The following is a 20807-nucleotide window of genomic DNA, read 5'->3' as shown; positions in this document are numbered from 1 at the left end:
AAATGCCGTCTGATAGAGCTGATGGAGGAAAAGATCAGAGGTTTGGAGATGCAGGTGGAAAGTCTGGTAGAGTTTAGGAAGGGGTTTGAGCAGATTATGGAGCAAAGACATGAGGTATCTGAAGGGAAAAGCTCAGACTTGCAGATGGAAGCAGGACTAGGGAATTCTGAGGGGAGACTGGGTGAGGAAAGTGGTCAGTGGAAGCATGTGACTAAAAGAACTAGGCAGAGGAAAAGACGGGCTAGTGAAGGAGAAATAGAGCTTCAGAATAGGTTTGCAGAGTTGGAAAATGAAGAAGGGGCTCAGCAGGTAGTCACTGAAGGTGACAGGGCAAGGAAGAAGAGAAGAGCGGTTAGTCCTATAGGAAAAGGGGAAGAGTTAATGGAGATTACACCAAATATGAGCCCCAGGAGGATACAGGATGGGTTAAAAAGGATTACAAGGGAGAATGGGAATGGAAAAAACTTGCAGCCAGAGGGAACAGGGGATAGACTGGAGAATAGCACCGTCACTAGGAAAAGGCAGGTCTATGTGATTGGGGACTCTTTATTGAGAAGAATAGATAGGCCTGTAACCAGAGCTGATCCAGAAAATAGGAGGGTGTGCTGTCTTCCAGGTGCTAAGATACGGGATGTAGACCTGAGGTTAAAAAGGATTCTAAAGGGAGCGGGAAAGAATCCCCTAATTATCCTTCATGTGGGAACAAATGATACGGCTAGATTCTCACTGGAAAGTATTAAGGGAGACTATGTTAGGCTGGGGAGGACGCTTAAGGAAATTGAGGCTCAGGTGATCTTTAGTGGGATTCTGCCTGTTCCTAGAGAAGGGCAACAAAGGTGTGACAAGATTATGACTATCAATAGATGGCTTAGGCAGTGGTGCTATAAGGAGGGCTTTGGGATGTATGGCCATTGGGAGGCATTCATGGATAGAGGACAGTTCTCTCGGGATGGACTTCATCTGAGTAGGGAAGGAAATAGACTTCTAGGATGGAGGCTGGCACAACTGATTAAGAGAGCTTTAAACTAGGAATTTGGGGGAGATGGTTGGGAGATGTCCAGGTAATCTCCACGCCAGAATTTAGCATAGAGTGGAAAGAAAATGAAGTAAGAGTGGATACAGCTGTAGGTAGGAGGAAGGGCAGTGTAGATACAAGTCTAATAGGTTATACTGGTAGTAAAATAACCGTGCCTAATAGGGTACAGAATGTGAGTGAGGCCAAACAGCAAAAATTAAGATGTTTGTACACTAATGCAAGGAGCCTAGGTAACAAAATGGAGGAACTAGAGTTACTGGTGCAGGAAGTGAAACCAGATATTATAGGTATAACAGAGACCTGGTGGAATAGTAGTCATGACTGGGCTACAGGTATTGAAGGGTATGTGCTGTTTAGGAAAGACCGAAATAAAGGTAAAGGTGGTGGAGTAGCACTGTATATCAATGATGAGATAGAATGTAAAGAAATAAGAAGCGATGAAATGGATATGACTGAGTCTGTCTGGGCAATAATTAAATTGGGGAAGAAAACTATTAGAGCCTCCCCTGGGATAGTGCTTGGGGTGTGCTATAGACCGCCGGGATCTAATTTGGATATGGATAGAGCCCTTTTTAATGTTTTTAATAAAGTAAATACTAATGGAAACTGTGTGATCATGGGAGACTTTAACTTCCCAGATATAGACTGGAGGACGAGTGCTAGTAATAATAATAGGGCTCAGATTTTCCTAGATGCGATAGCTGATGGATTCCTTCAACAAGTAGTTGCTGAACCGACTAGAGGGGATGCCATTTTAGATTTGGTCTTGGCGAGTAATGAGGATCTCATAGAGGAAATGGTTGTAGGGGATAATCTTGGCTCAAGTGATCATGAGCTAATTCAGTTCAAACTGAATGGAAGGATTAACAAAAATAAATCTGCAACTAGGGTTTTTGATTTCAAAAGGGCTGACTTTCAAAAATTAAGGAAATTAGTTAGGGAAGTGGATTGGACTGAAGAATTTATGGGTTTAAAGGTAGAGGAGGCCTGGGATTATTTTAAATTAAAGCTGCAGAAGCTATCGGAAGCCTGCATCCCAAGAAAGGGGAAAAAATTCATAGGCAGGAGTTGTAGACCAAGCTGGATGAGCAAGCATCTTAGAGAGGTAATTAAGAAAAAGCAGAAAGCATATAGGGAGTGGAAGAAGGGAGGGATCAGTAAGGAAAGCTACCTTATTGAGGTCAGAATATGTAGGGATAAAGTGAGACAGGCTAAAAGTCAAGTAGAGTTGGACCTTGCAAAGGGAATTAAAACCAATAGTAAAAGGTTCTATAGTCATATAAATAGGAAGAAAACAAAGAAAGAAGAAGTGGGACCGCTAAAAACTGAGGATGGAGTGGAGGTCAAGGATAATCTAGGCATGGCCCAATATCTAAACAAATACTTTGCCTCAGTCTTTAATAAGACTAAAGAGGATCTTAGGGATAATGGTAGCATGATAAATGGGAATGAGGATATGGAGGTAGACATCACCATATCTGAGGTAGAAGCGAAACTCAAACAGCTTAATGGGGCTAAATCGGGGGGCCCAGATAATCTTCATCCAAGAATATTAAAAGAATTGGCACAAGAAATTGCAAGCCCATTAGCAAGAATTTTTAATGAATCTGTAAATTCAGGGGTTGTACCATATGATTGGAGAATTGCTAACATAGTTCCTATTTTTAAGAAAGGGAAAAAAAGTGATCCAAGTAATTATAGGCCTGTTAGTTTGACATCTGTAGTATGCAAGGTCTTGGAAAAAATTTTGAAGGAGAAGGTAGTTAAGGACATTGAAGTCAATGGTAAATGGGACAAAATACAACATGGTTTTACAAAAGGTAGATCGTGCCAAACCAACCTGATTTCCTTCTTTGAGAGAGTAACAGATTTTTTAGATAAAGGAAACGCAGTGGATCTAATTTATTTAGATTTTAGTAAGGCGTTTGATACTGTGCCACATGGGGAATTATTAGTTAAATTGGATAAGATGGGCATCAATAGGAAAATTGAAAGGTGGATAGGGAATTGGTTAAAGGGGAGACTACAACGGGTCCTACTGAAAGGTGAACTGTCAAGTTGGAGGGAGGTTACCAGTGGAGTTCCTCAAGGATCAGTTTTGGGACCAATCTTATTTAATCTTTTTATTACTGACCTGGGCACAAAAAGTGGGAGTGTGCTAATAAAGTTTGCAGATGATACAAAGCTGGGAGGTATTGCTAATTTAGAGAAGGACAGGGATACCCTACAGGAGGATCTGGATGACCTTGTAAACTGGAGTAATAGGAATAGGATGAAATTTAATAGTGAGAAGTGTAAGGTCATGCATTTAGGGATTAATAACAAGAATTTTAGTTATAAGCTAGGGACGCATCAACTAGAAGTAACGGAGGAGGAAAAGGACCTTGGAGTATTGGTTGATCATAGGTTGACTATGAGCTGCCAATGTGATATGGCTGTGAAAAAAGCTAATGTCGTCTTGGGATGCATTAGGAGAGGTATTTCCAGTAGGGATAAGGAGGTTTTAGTACCGTTATATAAGGCACTGGTGAGACCTCACCTGGAATACTGTGTGCAGTTCTGGTCTCCCATGTTTAAGAAGGATGAATTCAAACTGGAACAGGTACAGAGAAGGGCTACTAGGATGATCCGAGGAATGGAAAACTTGTCTTATGAAAGGAGACTCAGGGAGCTTGGCTTGTTTAGCCTAACTAAAAGAAGGTTGAGGGGAGATATGATTGCTCTCTATAAATATATCAGAGGGATAAATACCAGAGAGGGAGAGGAATTATTTAAACTCAATACCAATGTGGACACAAGAACAAATGGATATAAACTGGCCACTAGGAAATTTAGATTAGAAATTAGACGAAGGTTTCTAACCATCAGAGGAGTGAAGTTTTGGAATAGCCTTCCGAGGGAAGTAGTGGGAGCAAAAGATCTATCTTGCTTTAAGATTAAACTCGATAAGTTTATGGAGGAGATGGTATGATGGGATAACATGGTTTTGGTAATTAAATATTCATGGTAAATAGGCCCAATGGCCTGTGATGGGTTTTTAGATGGGGTAAGATCCAAGTTACCCGGGAAAGAATTTTCTGTAGTATCTGGCTGATGAATCTTGCCCATATGCTCAGGGTTTAGCTGATCGCCATATTTGGGGTCGGGAAGGAATTTTCCTCCAGGGCAGATTGGAAGGCCCTGGAGGTTTTTCGCCTTCCTCTGTAGCATGGGGCACGGGTCACTTGCTGGAGGATTCTCTGCTCCTTGAGGTCTTCAAACTACAATTTGAGGACTTCAATAGCACAGATATAGGTGTGAGGTCTTTTTTAGGAGTGGTGGGTGAAATTCTGTGGCCTGCATTGTGCAGGAGGTCAGACTAGATGATCATAATGGTCCCTTCTGACCTAAATATCTATGAATCTATGAATCTATGAATAAGCACACACTTCTATATAGTTACTGAGTTGTCTGTCACCCAAGAACTCAAAGAGGATTTGGATATTTATATAGATAGCAAGAATATCCAGTTATAATAGTTAATACTTAAAGAAATGGAAGGAATCTAAAGCTCCGTGTTTTAGGGCTTCAACCAATTTCTAATTATTAGGAGTCATGAGACCTTTGCAGGTGCACATTATCCACCATAAAAAGAAAAGGAGTACTTGTGGCACCTTAGAGACTAGCCAATTTATTTGAGCATAAGCTTTCATGAGCTACAGCGATGAAGTGAGCTGTAGCTCACGAAAGCTTATGCTCAAATAAATTGGTTAGTCTCTAAGGTGCCACAAGTACTCCTTTTCTTTTTGCGAATACAGACTAACACGGCTGTTACTCTGAAACCTGTCATTATCCACCATAGTTGTCTAATGTCAGGTTGCTTGCTATGTAATTTATGGCTATAATGGGCTGGTTAGGAAGTCTGTGCTGGGTATTGAAGTCTATGATATAAACTTAGGATGGGAAGACAGCACCATACCAATGCTGATGAAACCAGATGAAAGTGACAAGTAGCCATTAAGAACCCAGTCCTCCAAACACTTATGCTCACGTGCAATTTTATCCATGTGAATTCCCAATGAATTTAATGAGGCTCGTCATGTGTGTAAAATCATGTACATGCAGAAGTGTTTGAAGGACTGGAGCCTGACTCTGTAGCTATGTATTTGGTCCACATGATTTTTGTTTATAGGCAAGAAAACTTAGCATTTCTTCTTATCTGTCTGCACTGACTGGATGATAGTTTAAGAGAATGCAAAGGAAGAACTATTTTGAAAAGCATAAGAAGTGGGTTTTTTTTACCCACGAAAGCTTATGCCCAAATAAATCCGTTAGTCTTTAAGGTGCCATCGGGCTCCTCGTTGTTTTTTTGGAAAGCATAAGACCAACTTTAGGAGAGAATGAAATTTGATTCAACCAGTTAAAAATTTCTTTGGGCGCTGATTCAGGAAAGAAAAAAACAAAACACAAATATACAGTCCCATTGACTTCAGCTTTACATAACTTTACACACGAGTAGTCTAAGAGTTCGCAGGATCCAGAACTGAGAATTGGTTGATTTAATGCAAAATAGATCCTTCTCGGTGAGATAAACTGACTTGAAAATGCATGGAAGTGACCTAGCTCGAAAAAGCACTGAGACAGATTTGTTCATTATTTAGATGTGGCTTTAAAAGCATTTCTATTGTTTGTGATAGATGATTAGCCATTAGAAAAAGCAGAACCCATTCGCATAAAAAGCAATTTTGTACACTATTTTGTAAATCTTTGGTATATTAGAGACTGCCTGAAGACATTAAATGTTGAAATAAGCAGCCAACCATTATAAACCAACAGGGAGCCAAGACTCTCATTTGCATTTTTATCAAATGCAATGGGGGGGAAAAACAGTTTCTTGGTAGAGGGTTGTGCCAGTCCCCCAATTCCCACACATTGGCTCAAGCAACCATTTCGTCTGCCCTGCCAAAAGTACGTTTGAAATGGCATGGAAGAATGGATGTAAAAGTGAAAGCTTAATTGTTCTGAATATGTCATCTGTATCTCTAACTGCTGGCAACCACATAAAGGTGTAAAGAAGCATGACCCCCCCAGACTGTCTCATTGATTCTCTGGCCAGGAAAGATAATGTCTCACTTTAGGGAATTCATTTTTTATTAACTGAAATTGGCAAATCCTGAATTAATTCTCTTGGTGAACATGAAACAGTGTTGGGGAAAAGGGGTCTTGTGTACCAAATAGAGAAGAAATAAATACAATATGGTTAGTGGTATTCCCCACTGAACTCAACTCCTGTGATGGAAGGGCACAATGATTTTTAGAGCAATTAGATAATGCTGTCCATAACTGTTTGTAAAGAGCTAAAGTAGCACTGATGAAAGTTTGTCAAATGAAAAGTTATTTTTTAAACAGAATATGAAAATAAAAAATGTTATTGAAAGCATTTCTGGAAATATTTCCTTTAATGAAAAGCAGGTTCCAGAAAACTCAGTTTTTATCACCTTTTCAATAAACGTTTTGATAATGGTTGTGATAAAAAATATACCTAAAAAATAGGTCATGAAAAATTTTTGGGTAAAAAACATGGACAGCTCTGAGCCCCGTAAAATAGAAAGAATTCTGAATCTTTTTAAATTGTGCTTTATGTTTTAATTTTTCAACCAGCTCTGAGCTACAGATGTTAGCAATTATTCTAACTAGCTTGAAATGTCTAAACGTTAACAGAAAACAGCAAAGAAAAATAAAGGTGGGTTGGTTTGTGCCCATTACTGCTTCTCTGTGGTGTGTAAAGCTCACCTAATAAAAAGATTCCCAAACACTGCCATTTTTTCTGCATGCTTTTGCACATTAGGTATGGGGTCTTTATGTCCCAGTTTTGCTGGAAGACCTTAAAGGGAAGCACATGTTGTATCGTTCACAGATTTTTCTCCCAACTATTTATTGTCCAGAGTATGAATTAAACTGTTTTTATAAACACCAACCAAGGGATTTTAAGAGAGACTGAGAACCTGGTTCTGATCTCACTTACCCAGGTTTAAACACTAGTGTAATTTCACTGACTTCAATTGACTTATTCCTGATTTTAACCATTATAAGGGAGAGGATCATCCTTTTCCCCACTCAGAGGACTGGGAAAGCTGCAGCTCAAGTTTCTGCCTATTGTGAAGTCACACTCTCATTCAATTTCTCACTGCATGGTCCAGTGGATAGGACAGAGTCTGGAGATCTGAATTCCATTCCTGGCTCTGCCATTTAGCAACTGTGTGACCTTGGGAAAGTCATTTCAGCTCTTCTCCACCTCCACTCTTTGTTTGTCTTGGCTCCTTAGATTGTAAACTCTTTGAGGCACAACTGTCTCTTACAATGTGTTTGTATACTATCTAGCTTAACAAGGCCAGTTGGGGGTCTCTAGGCACTATTGTAACAAATGAATATTAATTACTAATAAATAATTAATAGTTAATAATTCTAGCATTTGCTTTGCTCTGCATCCAGCTAAATGCAAGGTACAAAAGAATTATGTAAATTTGTTCTTGTAGTTAAGTTATTCTAAAATCATCAAAACTCTGCTCTAAATCTACATTATACCAATATACAGAGCACCTACTGAATTCACTAGTAAATTATTTTAATTAGCAATGAACACAGTTTCTAACAAGTTAGCCCTAAAATCATTATTATTGTCCTTGTCAGTTACTTTTAAAACAATGTGTTGACAGCATTCTGTGAAACCAAAGAAGAAGCTGACTTTGATATGCCGAAAACTGGCCTCAGTTATCTAGACTGCTGTTGACTTTTATGGTGTTGTCTAGGACTCTTCCTGTGTATAAAATTTTGCAGCTCAATTGACAGTAAAAATTAGGCAGCATAAGGAGATACAATGATGCTTCAGGGCAAACCAAGTTTAGACATTAATTTCTAGTCCAGTCTAACTGCAAGTGGGAAAAAAACAGTGCATGAGAATTGTTTTAACTTGGGAAAGCCATGAAATTATAGTAAACTGACTACATGCCTTATTCAGTTCTACATAGAATATCAGGGTTGGAAGGGACTGCAGGAGGTCATCTGGTCCAACCCCCTGCTCAAAGCAGGACCAATCCCCAATTTTTGCCCCAGATCCCTAAATGGCCCCGTCAAGGATTGAACTCACAACCCTGGGTTTAGCAGGCCAATGCTCAAACCACTGAGCTATCCCTCCCCCCACATGCATTGATCAGGATATGTAAGTGAATAAAGACAGACACAGGGATGGATTTTAAGTGGCAGGGTGCTACTTTGCTAAAATTTAACATCAGAAAGGGGCACTATCTGCCCATCTCCCCATACCACACATCTAGGTGGATTCAGTCGGGTTTACAGGGCATCTATTGTATAGCCCATAACTCAGGGTAGACTCTTCACTGCCTATCCCAAGCATTCAGCTTGCTCTGCTGAATCCTCTCGCCTTCCCCCTGCAAAGGGGACACATGGTACCAAAGAGAGAGCCAGTCTTCTAGAACTTCAAGTCTCCCATTTGCCATAGACCTGGGGTCCACCAGCAAAACGCCACGTCTTTTATTTTCTGGTCACTGGCCCTTTAAATCACACTGTACACCTGCCACAAGTTGTGATTATCTAACACTCATACAATTCTTAACATTAAATTCCGAAATCTTACACTTCTTTAATCTAACTGACTCCATGATGCTATGAGGAAAGCAAAATCCTGACTAGGCCACAGCCAATTTGCCCCCAATGGAAAAAATATCTTCCTGGCCCCATGAACCCAAAACAACCTGAAAACACAGTTCCCATGCTATATAACTATAAGGAGGAAGGGTTACACAGTTACACTAGTACACGTGTAGACTTCACTGGAGGAACTCTAGATTTGATAACTGAGATCATAATCTAGCCTAGCGTGAGTGATTTACTTTGGAATTTCACTGGTTTGACCGAGTCTGACCCATAGCAGACAATAATACAAAAAGAAAGACTGAATACATGAACTTGACAGTGGCCATTACCCCACTCCTTTATTATACACTTCAGGGGCCTCATATTTTGATCATCCTCATCTTTACAATGTAGACAATATGTAACTCTTTAAGTTAGCTAGTTCACCGGGTGCAAGGTACCACTCTGCCTCATTTAAGTGTCCTGGCTGTTACCCAATACTTACCACTTAGTCTTTTGGCAAGTGTGTTGAGTTCCAATTAAAATAGCTCATTCAATTTACTACTGCAGGAAAGGTTTCCTATTCATTTGCAATGAAAGCCTCATGGGATCTGCAGGTGAGGAATCTACATTAAAAATTATGAAGCATTGCTACAGTGGAACCCTCCCTGCAGCATGCTGTCATGCATGGCAAGCAGTGGAGAGGTTACTGTTTTGAAATCTTCACTAGGCAGCATTATATGAAGTATAATTGTAAATCAGAGTAATTTTAACTGTCAGTGAAAACACTTCCTCCCCTCACCTCCTACAGCCAATAAATTTTATTTCCCCACTCCCAAAGAAATAATATCCGTGTTTTCACAACCAGCACAAACATTTTAGGATTACGGCCTCAATCCTGCAACATAGCGGACATCCTGGAAACATCCTGGATTCACATTCCATTTTTCCTGGATCAGGGCTCGGTGTCTCAGTTTAAAGGTAGCTAAGATTTGGGCTGTATTCCAAGGATTAAAGAAGTCCTGACACACATTTGGCACCTCTTCATTTCCCCTCATTTTAATCAGAGCCATTTAAGACAAAGATTTACTCTGAAGTTGGTGGCATTGTTCTAATCTGTCGGCCTGTAAGCAGCTATCCGCTCAAGACAGTTTATTCTATGTATTTATTTATTTTTAAATTTGTACAACATCATTTAGTCATGATTAAAATTAAAAATAGCAACATGCTTATTCTGGAGATTGATGTAGGAAGTTCTATTAGCTACTATGGAGTGTTTCTCCAGAGATCTGCTGCACTCTTTACCAGTCAATTTCGGTCTGGGTTTCCTTGAAATTCTACCATATTCCAAAAGCTTGGCATTCAGAGCTAGTATGCTGCAGTCCGCTGTCAGTGGTATTTCTTCCAGAATACCAAAGAGAAGATATCTTTTAATGTTCTACGAACTGTTGACTTGTGAATCTAGTAAGAAGCAAACTTTCAACAAATGTATAAAAGTAGGCTGAAGCTACCAGTTAGTCGATGGCTACTTTTCTTTACAGTGACTTAATCTGTTCTTTCCAAGGCCTACCAAGTAACAACATGAGTAAGAGAGGTACTTTCAATTATTTCTCTATAATCATTGACAAGACTTGCATGATTCCAAAGTGAATTTTATGAGGCCCATCTTAGTACTTAGGGGTCTCTCTGGGAGGTTATTTTCACAGGTCACATAATGTCAAGGTAATCAAACATGTACCTCAGCACTGTAGTTAGTACCTGCTTTGAACTGACTCAGGTGACTTATGTCACCGTAGGCTATTAGATTTCTTCATTTTAGATCTAGGGCTCAGTTCCTTAAAGTCACTTAGTCACTTCTGCCTTGACTCCCCTGATTTTAAATTTGACAACAGTACTGATAAGCTGGAGATTACAAATCAGATTCTTATCTCTATCCAAGTCCTGCCCAGTAGCAGTGGGAGGCCCAGCCTCACTCTAAGCTAAAGGAGAAACTCTAACCTACTTCCCACATCTGACTATTGGGATGAGATGGTGACTGGCATAGGAGGCATCTACACTGCATCTGACAGTTTTTTCACCAACTGATATTTTGTTGGTGCATGGGAATTCTCTTCTGGCTATTATGGTGATTGGTCATCCACTGCACAAAGTGGAGGCAGTGGACTGAAGAATCCAGCCCTACCAGTCTATGCTAGTTCATTAACTCCATCTTGAAAACAGATTCCAAGAAACAGATGTCACTCACTTTAGGGCTTGTCTACATGGTGACTTAGGGTGTGGCTCAGTAGCACTAAATCATCATGTGGACCATTTATGCTGTCTCCTTGCTTCTTTTCCTTCAACAGCCACTGCTCCCAATCTCCTTTTGCTCTTACGTGTCCAGTATGTGCTCCCACTGGCTATGCAGACTTTCTCTCTTCTGTTTTCTCCCTTGCCACATCTATCACATTTCTGTCCTGAAAACCCAAAGAAAAATCTCCCATGGGGAAAAAAGGAAGCACCATTACAAATGCCTCTGTGTTCCCAACTTTTTTTGCAGAGTGACTTGCCTTTTCATAGCTCAGTGTTTTCTGAAAGTTCCTCAGTTCAAAGATGATCTTGCATGTATCCTTCCCTAATGACAACAAAGACACAGTGCTTTGCCTGTTCATCTAGGGCCCTTGAAAGGCTCCCACACTTTCTCTGTGCTGCTGCACTGCCATTGACATATTACATTCTATTTTGGAATTAAACCGTCAATTTTTTTAAAAAAAATATTGCATAGATTAATGGGCTGACTTGGCCTTCACTGCTCTTGCAATTAAGCCTTATTCACTTGCAGAGGTGTGAACTTTGGCCTTTCCTTTCCCCACAAAATGAGTCAGTTTCTTACAGCTGTAAAGAATCAGAGAAAGTGTCACTTCTTTCTAACACTGAACAAAGTTTACTAGGATAAGAAAAACAGTATTAACCCAAGAGTTTCTGCTTAGCTCCTTCCTCAGTCCCTCCTGCCTGGCTTCCTGCTACAGATTTAAAGAGACAATATATATCCTCACATAAGAAAGGGGGGAAATGAACCAGATTTGCTACCTTTCCCCCCAATACATTTTTTGCCAAGAAAAATTTCATAAGTAAAGTATTTACTGTGCAGAAATTTCTCAACTTCCTTAGTGAACTTAATTAAACTTGCCCTCATCCTGTAAACTCGCTACACAAAGACATCTCCCTAAACATCCCAGGTGGATGGGGAGACCCCAAGGAGCTCCTCTCAATCTCCCCAAACAGCTAGAAACCAGCTCTAGGGACTCTTATTTAAATTTTAATTTCATGGAGGTCTGTGAAAAACAAACAAAATTATTATTTGGTACAATATATGCAAACATGCTGTCAAATGCTGCTGCATTTCAGATTTCAAAGCACATATGTTCTTGTGCTGCTTGTCACATAGTCTCAAATAAAGGCATCAGTAATTTTGACTTGATTACACTATAATTATTCAAATATCTTTAATTTTATGCTCTGGACTAATTTCCATAGCTGCTGTTATCATTAAAAGAGATTGTTATAGATAATGTACCTAAAGTATTTCCCCTAATTGAAAAATGTAATTCTTGAACAATAGCTGTTGTAACAACAACAATCCAGTTTAAAGGCTACTTTGGTAATATAACCGTAATTATTACAAACAAACTATGGCAAGCCACAATAATAGCAGAACAGAAAGATGAGCTGCAGACAGCTAACTTTGTCCTTTTCTTTCCTCCCTCCCCACACTATTTCCTCACTATGAGCCAACAGGCAGTGCTGGAACTTTGCCAGGGTAGCTCATGCAGGAGACTTGGTGTTTTATAAAAACTGTATCGCCAAGGCTATAGCACAAGACGCCTTGGTCTAATTGTCTATTGTGCTGCTGCACTTCATTGAAGATGGACTCCCAGCTGGACCTCCCATCACTCAGTGACAGGGAGCACTGCCCTGCATCCTGATGCAACATTTCCTCCTCTGTTTAAAGAGGTGCTGTGTGCAGGTAGGCTATTTCAGGGACACACTACAGCAGTACAGACAGATGGAAAACATAGAGAGAGGTGGAGCAACTCACAAGAGAAAGTACGAACAGGTTAAGCGGGAGGAGGGTGGAAAAAAACACAATGAGGATTTAAGAGAAAAGACAGACAACCTGGGGAGGGTCAGAGAAGACTGAATGTGAGATAAGAAGAGAAAACAGAGAATGGGAAGGGTAAAGATAACTTAGTAGAGGAGGGCTGAGACAATAGAAGAGAAAGGGCAAGAGAGAGGAGATAGGAGAAGAGGAGAAACAAAGATGGGAAAGGGAAGCAGATAAATTGAGAAGAGAAAAATTTTAAAAGAGGCAGAACTACAAGAAAAGAGAAACCCATCCCAGCCAAAATACCACATCACCACCATCACTGTCTCTAAGAAGGAGATTCAGGCACCTGGTGCCAGACTGCAGGAGAGGATGGACACACTTGAATCAAGTGATGAAAGGCAAGAGAATAAAATACAATGGAAGTAAAAGGGGGCAGGTTATTGTACTTCCTTGATATTTAGACTGAGCTTTTTAGGGGAGGGACCATCTTTTTATTGTATGCTTATATAGGGTTCAGCACAAAGGGACACAAACCTGACTGTGGTCTCTAAGCACTACTGAATACAAATACAAGTAAAGGGATTTCATATTACATCTGTTTTACAAACAACTCGCTTGGGGAACTACTCCATTCCCTTAACTTCCTATACAAAGCCTCCAGCAAACCTAGCTGCTTCCCTTAACAGTTTTTCATCTTATCTCACTTCCCCCCTCCCATGTTTCTGTCTGAATTATGGACCAATATGTACACTTTCCCAGGTGGGCTGCAGAAACTCTACGGGCTGAAACTGTGTGGTGCTGAACTTGTAATGAAAACCCTTCCACTGGCACTTAGCGTTCCCTTTTCGATAACAAGTATTCTGGATAGGTAACGTTTTTGACTCATCATCACGACAAAGGAATGTTGGCAGGAACCATAATCTGCCATGAAGACTGTAGCTTCTGATTCCTGTGCAATGACATAAAGATCTCTGTTTTATATTTTACTTTTAGATTCCGTCAGAAAAAAGTGAGCAGTTTCTCCAGTCATATTTTATCCTTAGCTTACACTTTAGAAAAAATGGATCAAGTCCAGAAGGGCCTGATCAGTCCTCCTTCATTTATTTGACAAAGCACATTAGCCATAGCCAAGGATTGGCCCAAACTACACAGATCACAAGTCAAGCGGGCATTATACAAAAGTGACTTAAAGTTCACCTTTGCCCTTTGCTGACAGGGGTTTTTCTCTGAGTGGCCCAGCTCCCCACCATTATGTTGTGCCTGTTCTAACTTATGCTGTCCTGCAATGGCCTTGGGGACAAAAATGCAGCCAAGGATCAGCATAGTGCAGGACCATCTTGGCCACTTCCCTTTTCCTCTGGCCACATCTCATTGCCCTGATATGCCAGGAACAAGGAGGGTGTATGTTTTAAGAGCCCAGAAGATGGCCAGATCCCCTGGAGGATCCCCTTTTATTAGAGTGAAACTTGACTTCAGGAAGGATTATGCAGATTATGTGGCACAAAGCAGTCACACTGCACTGGAGGATCCAGCCAATTGACATTCACTCTTATTTATTCAATTAGTTTGGCTAAGAAAGGACTTAATAGGGACTGCAGGGTTTGGTCCTATATACTTAAACTCTAAGAAATAATGCATATCACACTAACATTGGTAACTTAGGGGCTTTCTGTTCAAAAGTTCCAGGCAAGACTAGTTACATTGACTTGTCCATGGTTTCCCCTTAAGTACAAACAATTCTCAAATCTCTAGTTCTTAATCATTTTCACCACTTTTTGGATGGGCCAAACCTGATGGTGCTGCACCCCCTATGCCAGGTTGAAATGCCATTCACTCCCATTTAGCCTGACCACCCCGTGTCATGACAGAGGGGTGCACACACGGTCGCAGCACCACTCAGGTCTGGAGGGGGTGAGTATATGGGCTGTGACAGGGCCGGGCCAGATGGCTATAGGAGAGTAATTTTTTTTTTTGAAGCAAAAGATGTTTTTATTTGTATAACACACTTACAAAGTAAAAACAGCAGCATATGCAATGTGTAACACAGCAACCAATCACAATTGTTTTCTCATTAGCTTCAGGGGAGGGAAGTGTTCAAGCTTGCCTGGGCCCAGAGCGGGGGGCTTCCTCGACTCTCATGGTCTTCCACCCTTCCGAGTTACCTGGTGGCCCAGAGCGAGGGGGCTTCATCAACTCTCGTGGTCTTCCACCCCCTCGAGTTACCTGGTGCCATGCCCGAGTGTCACCAACAATTACCTCCTCTGAAAGCATCCAACAAGAGGGGCAGGCTGTGGGGTGGACAATCCGGGTGGAGGGGGGGGGCACGTGCACCCACATGTGAAAGGACCCCTCTAAGGTGGTGGTGTCCGCAGCAGCAATGGCTGGGGCCGGGATCCCTTACTCTCTCCCCCAATCAAAGGGTCAGACAAAGGGACCCGGACGGGGACATGGAGCAGAGAACTCGGACAGCGCCCACCGCTCCTCAAAAGCATCAAGGGAGTCGGTGGACGCTGCCCAGAGGAACTCCGCCCAAATACGTGAACGGACCGAGGATCGGAAAACGGCCCCACAGTCACAGGAAACTCCATCGGCCAACCTCCTCTCTCTGGTTTTATAGATGGCCATTTTAGCCAGGGCCAGGAGGAGGTTAACTAGGAGATCCTGGGACTTTGTGAGACCAAGGATGGGGAGTGCGTAAATAAAAAGGTGAGGGGAAAAATGCAACCAAAAACGTAATAGGAGATTTGTGAGGAGCTGGAACAGGGGCTGCAGCCTGGCGCACTCCAAATATACGTGCGCCAGGGTTTCCCTCAGACCACAAAAGGGACAAGTATCTGAAGGGTGCGGAGCACGAGCGTGTATAGATGTTTCCTCAGCACGGTTTGGAAGCATACCAGCTGCAGTTCATGCAGCCAGCTCGCCGTAAAGGGGTGAGGGGGTCGATTGGGTCTATGGGGCAGGGGTCCAATTAAAAGGTCCGGCGGGCCTGGGGTAGAGGATGGGTGGGGTGCGCCCTCGCGCAAGGCTCGGTTGACATAAGCCCGAGCAGCAGGGGTCAAGGCGGCCTTCACCTCCTGAAGTATGCGCCGGGGGGTACGGGGGCTGGAGAGCCCCATGCGCCGAGCGAGCGTCAGGGGATCCAGCCAGTCTCTCCGGACATAGTCCAGGAGGTCTCCGACCCTCGTGACTTCCGCCAGGACCAACCTCCGGCGCACCGAGCGGGACTCCGCCACCTGCACACGGAGCTGGGGGTTGTGTAGCAGGGGCTCCGTGAGGAGATCTGCTCCCACGGTGGCCGCCACGGACCTGGTCGTTAGAAACAGTTTCCAGGTCCGGAGGAGGTCCTGGTAGAAGACCGGCAGCCTGGAGAGGTCTCGCGGAAAACCCCTTGGACAAAGATAAAAGAGCTGCCGGTCGTATCGGAGCCCTTGGAAGCGGCGCAGGAAGACGTGCGCCAGTATGCTCCACGCCGAACAACTTGCACTATAAAAGAGCCTCTGCAGGGCCTGGAGGCGGAAAACGCGGACCTGAGTGTACAGACACTTCAGGCCCTGCCCTCCTTCCTTCAGGGGTAGATGAAGAACTCCAACAGGGGCCCAGTGCATTCCTGACCAGAAGAACTCTAGAATCAATCTCCGGAGGTGGGTCAGGAAACCCGGGGCCGGGGCCAGGGTGTTGAGCCGGTACCAGAGCGTGGACTGGACTAGTTGGTTAAGCACCAGTGCTCTCCCTCGGAGGGAGAGACATCGGAGTAGCCTCGTCCATTTCCTGATCCGCTCAATCACGCCGCCTTCCAAATTTTGCCAGTTCTCCGGCGGAGAAGGGTGCGTGGCAGAAAGGTAAACGCCGAGATAGAGCAAAGGGCCGGCACTCCACCGGATGGTCTGAAGCGCGGGTGGGAGGGGGCTTACCTGCCGCCAGCCCCCCACCGCCAAGCCAGAGCTCTTGACCCAGTTGACTCGGGCGGAGGAGGCTGCCGAAAAGATGGCTTGGCATGCCTCCACTCGCGCCAAGTCGCCCGGGTCCTGGACCACGAGGAGGACGTCATCGGCGTACGCCGACAGGACCAGCCGCAGTTCTGGCTCCCGCAGCACCAACCCCGTCAACCTCCTGCGGAGGAGACAGAGGAAAGGCTCGATCGCCAGAGCGTACAGCTGGCCTGAGAGGGGACACCCCTGCCGCACCCCTCGCCCGAAGCTGACCGGTTCGGTCAGGGTCCAGTTGAGCCTAACCAGACACTCTGCGGAGGCGTACAGCACCCGGAGAAAACTCACAAACTGAGGTCCGAATCCAAACGCTCGCAGGGTGCTCAGGAGGTACCCATGATCTACCCTATCGAACGCCTTCTCTTGATCGAGAGACAGGAGGGCGAACGACAGACCATCTCTCCGCCCGAGTTCCAAAAGGTCTCGGACTAGAAAGAGGTTGTCGAAAATGCTGCGACCCGGGACAGTATAGGTCTGGTCTGGGTGGATCACGTCCACCATCACGGACCCTAGCCGCAGCAAGATTGCTTTCGCTACGATTTTGTAATCCGTGCTAAGGAGTGAGACGGGACGCCAGTTTCGTAAATCGCGGAGGTCCCCCTTCTTCGGCAGCAAGGTGAGCACCGCTCGCCTGCACGACAGAGGGAGGACCCCGCTCTGCAAGGACTCAGCCCAGACGGTGACTAGGTCTGGGCCGAGGATGTCCCAGAACGTGCGGTAAAACTCCACGGTCAGCCCATCCATGCCCGGAGATATATTGCTGGGCATGCGACGGAGGACTTCCGAGAACTCGGCCAGGGTGAGAGGCAGCTCGAGTCGGTCTCGGTCGCCCACGCTGACCGTGGGGAGTTCCTCCCAGAGCACCCTGCAAGCGCCAGGATCGGTCGGATCCGGGGAGAAAAGTCACGGGCCCTCCCACACATCTCCTCCAGATCCGTGAGGGGGGTGCCGTCTTCCGCAAGAAGGCAGGTGACATGTTTCTTGGCCCCCCTCGTTTTCTCCAGGGCATAGAAGAAGCGGGAGCCGCGGTCCATCTCCCGAAGGAGACGGATGCGGGACCGAACGAAAGCACCTCGGGCCCGGTGGTCCTCGAGGGCCCGGAGCTCCTCCCGCTTCTCCCGGCTCCGCAGAGGGACGGGTCCTCGGGGTTGGCGGCCAGGCACCTCTCCATCTCTAAGACCTCCCGTTCCAACTGCTCTATCGCCGCATTTCGCCATCGGCTGGTGCCCCGAGTGTAGTCACGGCAGAAGAGCTTGGCGCGCACCTTCCCGAGATCCCACCATCGCCGCACCGAGGGAAAGGCACGCCACTGCTCTCGCCAGGCCAGCCAAAACTCCCGGAAGGACGTCACGAAGCTCTCGTCCTCCAACAGGCTGTTGTTAAAGTGCCAATAGGCCGGCCCCGGTCTCTCTGCACGGAGGGAGACCGTTACGGTGACTAAATGATGATCGGAGAATGGGGCCGGCCAAATGGCGGAGGAGTGGACCTGTGAAAGATGGAAACGGGATAAGTAAATACGGTCCAACCGAGAGTAGTGTGACCAATGGGCCTCCACCCGGACAAAAGTGAATGTGGAAGTGTCATCTGGGTGATGGTCACGCCAGACGTCCACTAGGGAGTGATGTTCAACTATCCCTCGGAGAATATTCGCGGCGACCGGGCTCGGCTTGGCCCCTGAGCGGTCCCGTTCCTCGAGGGTGGTGTTAAAGTCCCCTCCCAGGACCAGGCACTCGTGCGAATCTAGGGTGCCAAGAAAGTCGGACACCCACTGATAGAATTGTGGCCGCCTTGAGCTGATTTGCGGGGCATAGATGTTAACAAGATTGACCACGAGCCCCTCCATACGGACTCGAAGGTGCAGCAGGTGGCCGGCACGGCCTCAGTGACCCCTAGCACCTCAGGCCGTAGGTTGGGGGAGAACAGGGTCGCCACTCCAGCTTGCCAAGTCGTGAAGTGGCTAAAGTATACCCCGTCCCCCCACTCCAGCTGCCACCTGTCCTCGGCGGTCGGGTCCGTATGGGTCTCCTGCAGGAAAACTACAGAGTACCCCCCTTCCCGAAGGTAAGAGAGCACCTGGGACCTGCGGAGAGCCATCCTACAGCCCCTGGTATTCAGGGTCGCAATAATAAGAGGCGTCATGCGGAGGGCTGGGGGGGTGGGAGTTTCTTGTTGGCGGGGGTGTTCAGGGCCCCCGGCGGGTTGCGCAGCAACCCGTGACCCATCCTGTGGATGAGTAGATCGTGTCGGAAGCCGCGGGCTCACTCGTAGGCCGCAGCACCGCACCTTCCTTGCCCCCTGCCCTCCTGTATAAGGGCCCTTGTGGCCTGGAGGATTTGGTCAAAGTGCCCCCATAGCTGAAGAGCCAGCTGTACCCTATTGCGGGCGCCACGGGTGTGTTCTAGGAACTTCTGTAGTACATGCCGCAGCTCATGGGGGGGTGGGGTTACGATTTCCGGGGTATTCCCTGGTGAGACTCTTAATAAAGCCTTGTGGTCCGCTAAGGCGGGTAGACAGGGTGCGGACCACCGACGGGGCGTCTGACAGGCTGGGGTTATTAAGTTCATTTCATGCCTTGGGGTGGAAGGGGATGGCAGGGAAAAAATTGCAACGCCTAATGGGTCGCAACTAGAAAGTGCAAAGACTGCTCCCTGGGGGCGATCTGCGAAAGGCGGAAAGGAAATAACCCCAGGGGCGGCATTAGCATTGCAAGAGGAGGGGACTTGGGCAGGGACAGGGGTGGGGGCAGGGGCAGGGGTAAGGCTCTGGGGTTCAAGAGGCAAGCAGCTGAAGGAAAGTGCCTCCTGAGCAGAGTCAAGGGTTAAGGGGTAAGGGAGGGGGCTCCCATTAATGCTAGGCGCTGGCTCCATGGTGGTCTTAGCGGCCATGGCATCAGGTGGTGGACCACCTTCTGCAGGGTGCTCACCCGGGAAGGCAATTAGGGGGAGGGAGCATGGGGAAAGGGAGGCTGGGGTAAGGTTGCCCAGGTCGAGGCTAGCCGGCAGCAGATCATCCCCTCCCTGGGTGACCGGGGTCAAATCTAGGGCCTCAATCTCCGCGTACATGGGGGAGAGGCCAGCTCCTGCCACCCCGGGGGCCTCTCCTCTAGGGCCCGCCTCAACGGTCGCCTCGGGGTCCGCGGGGGTTCGGGTGGTATCCAGGCAGAAGGGGCGTCCTCAGGAGTCTCGGAGGGAAGGGTCTCCCGTGGAGGGGGATTCTGCCCTCCAATGCCAGTCCGTCTTCCCCTCCCGACACCAGCGGATGGATCTCACTCGTGGCCGTAGCGGGAGGCTCAATATCAGTGCCTCCTTTTCTGGTCTTCCGGGGGGCTTCCGCGTCGGATGGATGCAGCGGAGCTCGAGCCTTCCGCTTGCCTCGCTTCCCCTGGACTAGGGTCCAGCCCTCCATAGCGTCATCTGGGGGTTGGTTATCAGGGGTCGTGTCGGGGGGGCGGAGGCAATGGTTCAGGGGTTCGGGGGGGTAGCGGTGAGGCAGCATGAGGGGTGGGGGTTTCTCCTTGGGGCGGGCCCTCTCCTATACCCGGTAATATCCTTGCCACACCCTCCTCCATAGGCTCTGCTGGATTGGTAATAGCAAGGGTGGAACTCCCTTGCTTGCCCAGGCATTGTAGGGAAGGTATCTCTTGGGTCCGGACGGGAGCAGCGATGGATCGAGTAGGAGGAGGGTTGGTTTCAGGTGCCGGGCAGCCAGGGGCGTCAGCAGCGATGGGGCTGATGTCCTGCCGGGTCTCGGGGGGTTCGGGTGCCCCTCCGCCCCGGGCCAAAGGGCAGTCTCTGCGGACATGCCCCGCTGAGCGGCAGAGGTAGCACCGGGCCTCTCCGGTGGAGTAAAAGACCCGATAGCGGGCTCCCTGGTAGGGGACTAGGAAAGACCCCTCAAGCGCCTCTCCGTCACGCGCCCCTGCCGGCGGAACGAAAGGACGTGACGGAGGGTGGGGTCCCTGCAGCCCAACGGGAGAGGGCTGATGACAGAGACAAGTTTCCCCAGAGTGGAAAGAGCGGGTAACAGGGCAGCATTGGGTAAGAAGGGAGGAACGGAGGTAAGGACG

This window comes from Lepidochelys olivacea, assembly GCF_965140295.1.
Source record: "Lepidochelys olivacea isolate rLepOli2 genome assembly, chromosome: 11".
In the NCBI taxonomy this organism is placed as follows: domain Eukaryota; kingdom Metazoa; phylum Chordata; order Testudines; family Cheloniidae; genus Lepidochelys; species Lepidochelys olivacea.
The sequence above is the reverse complement of the archived record's forward strand: the minus strand, read 5'-3'. Positions refer to the sequence as shown.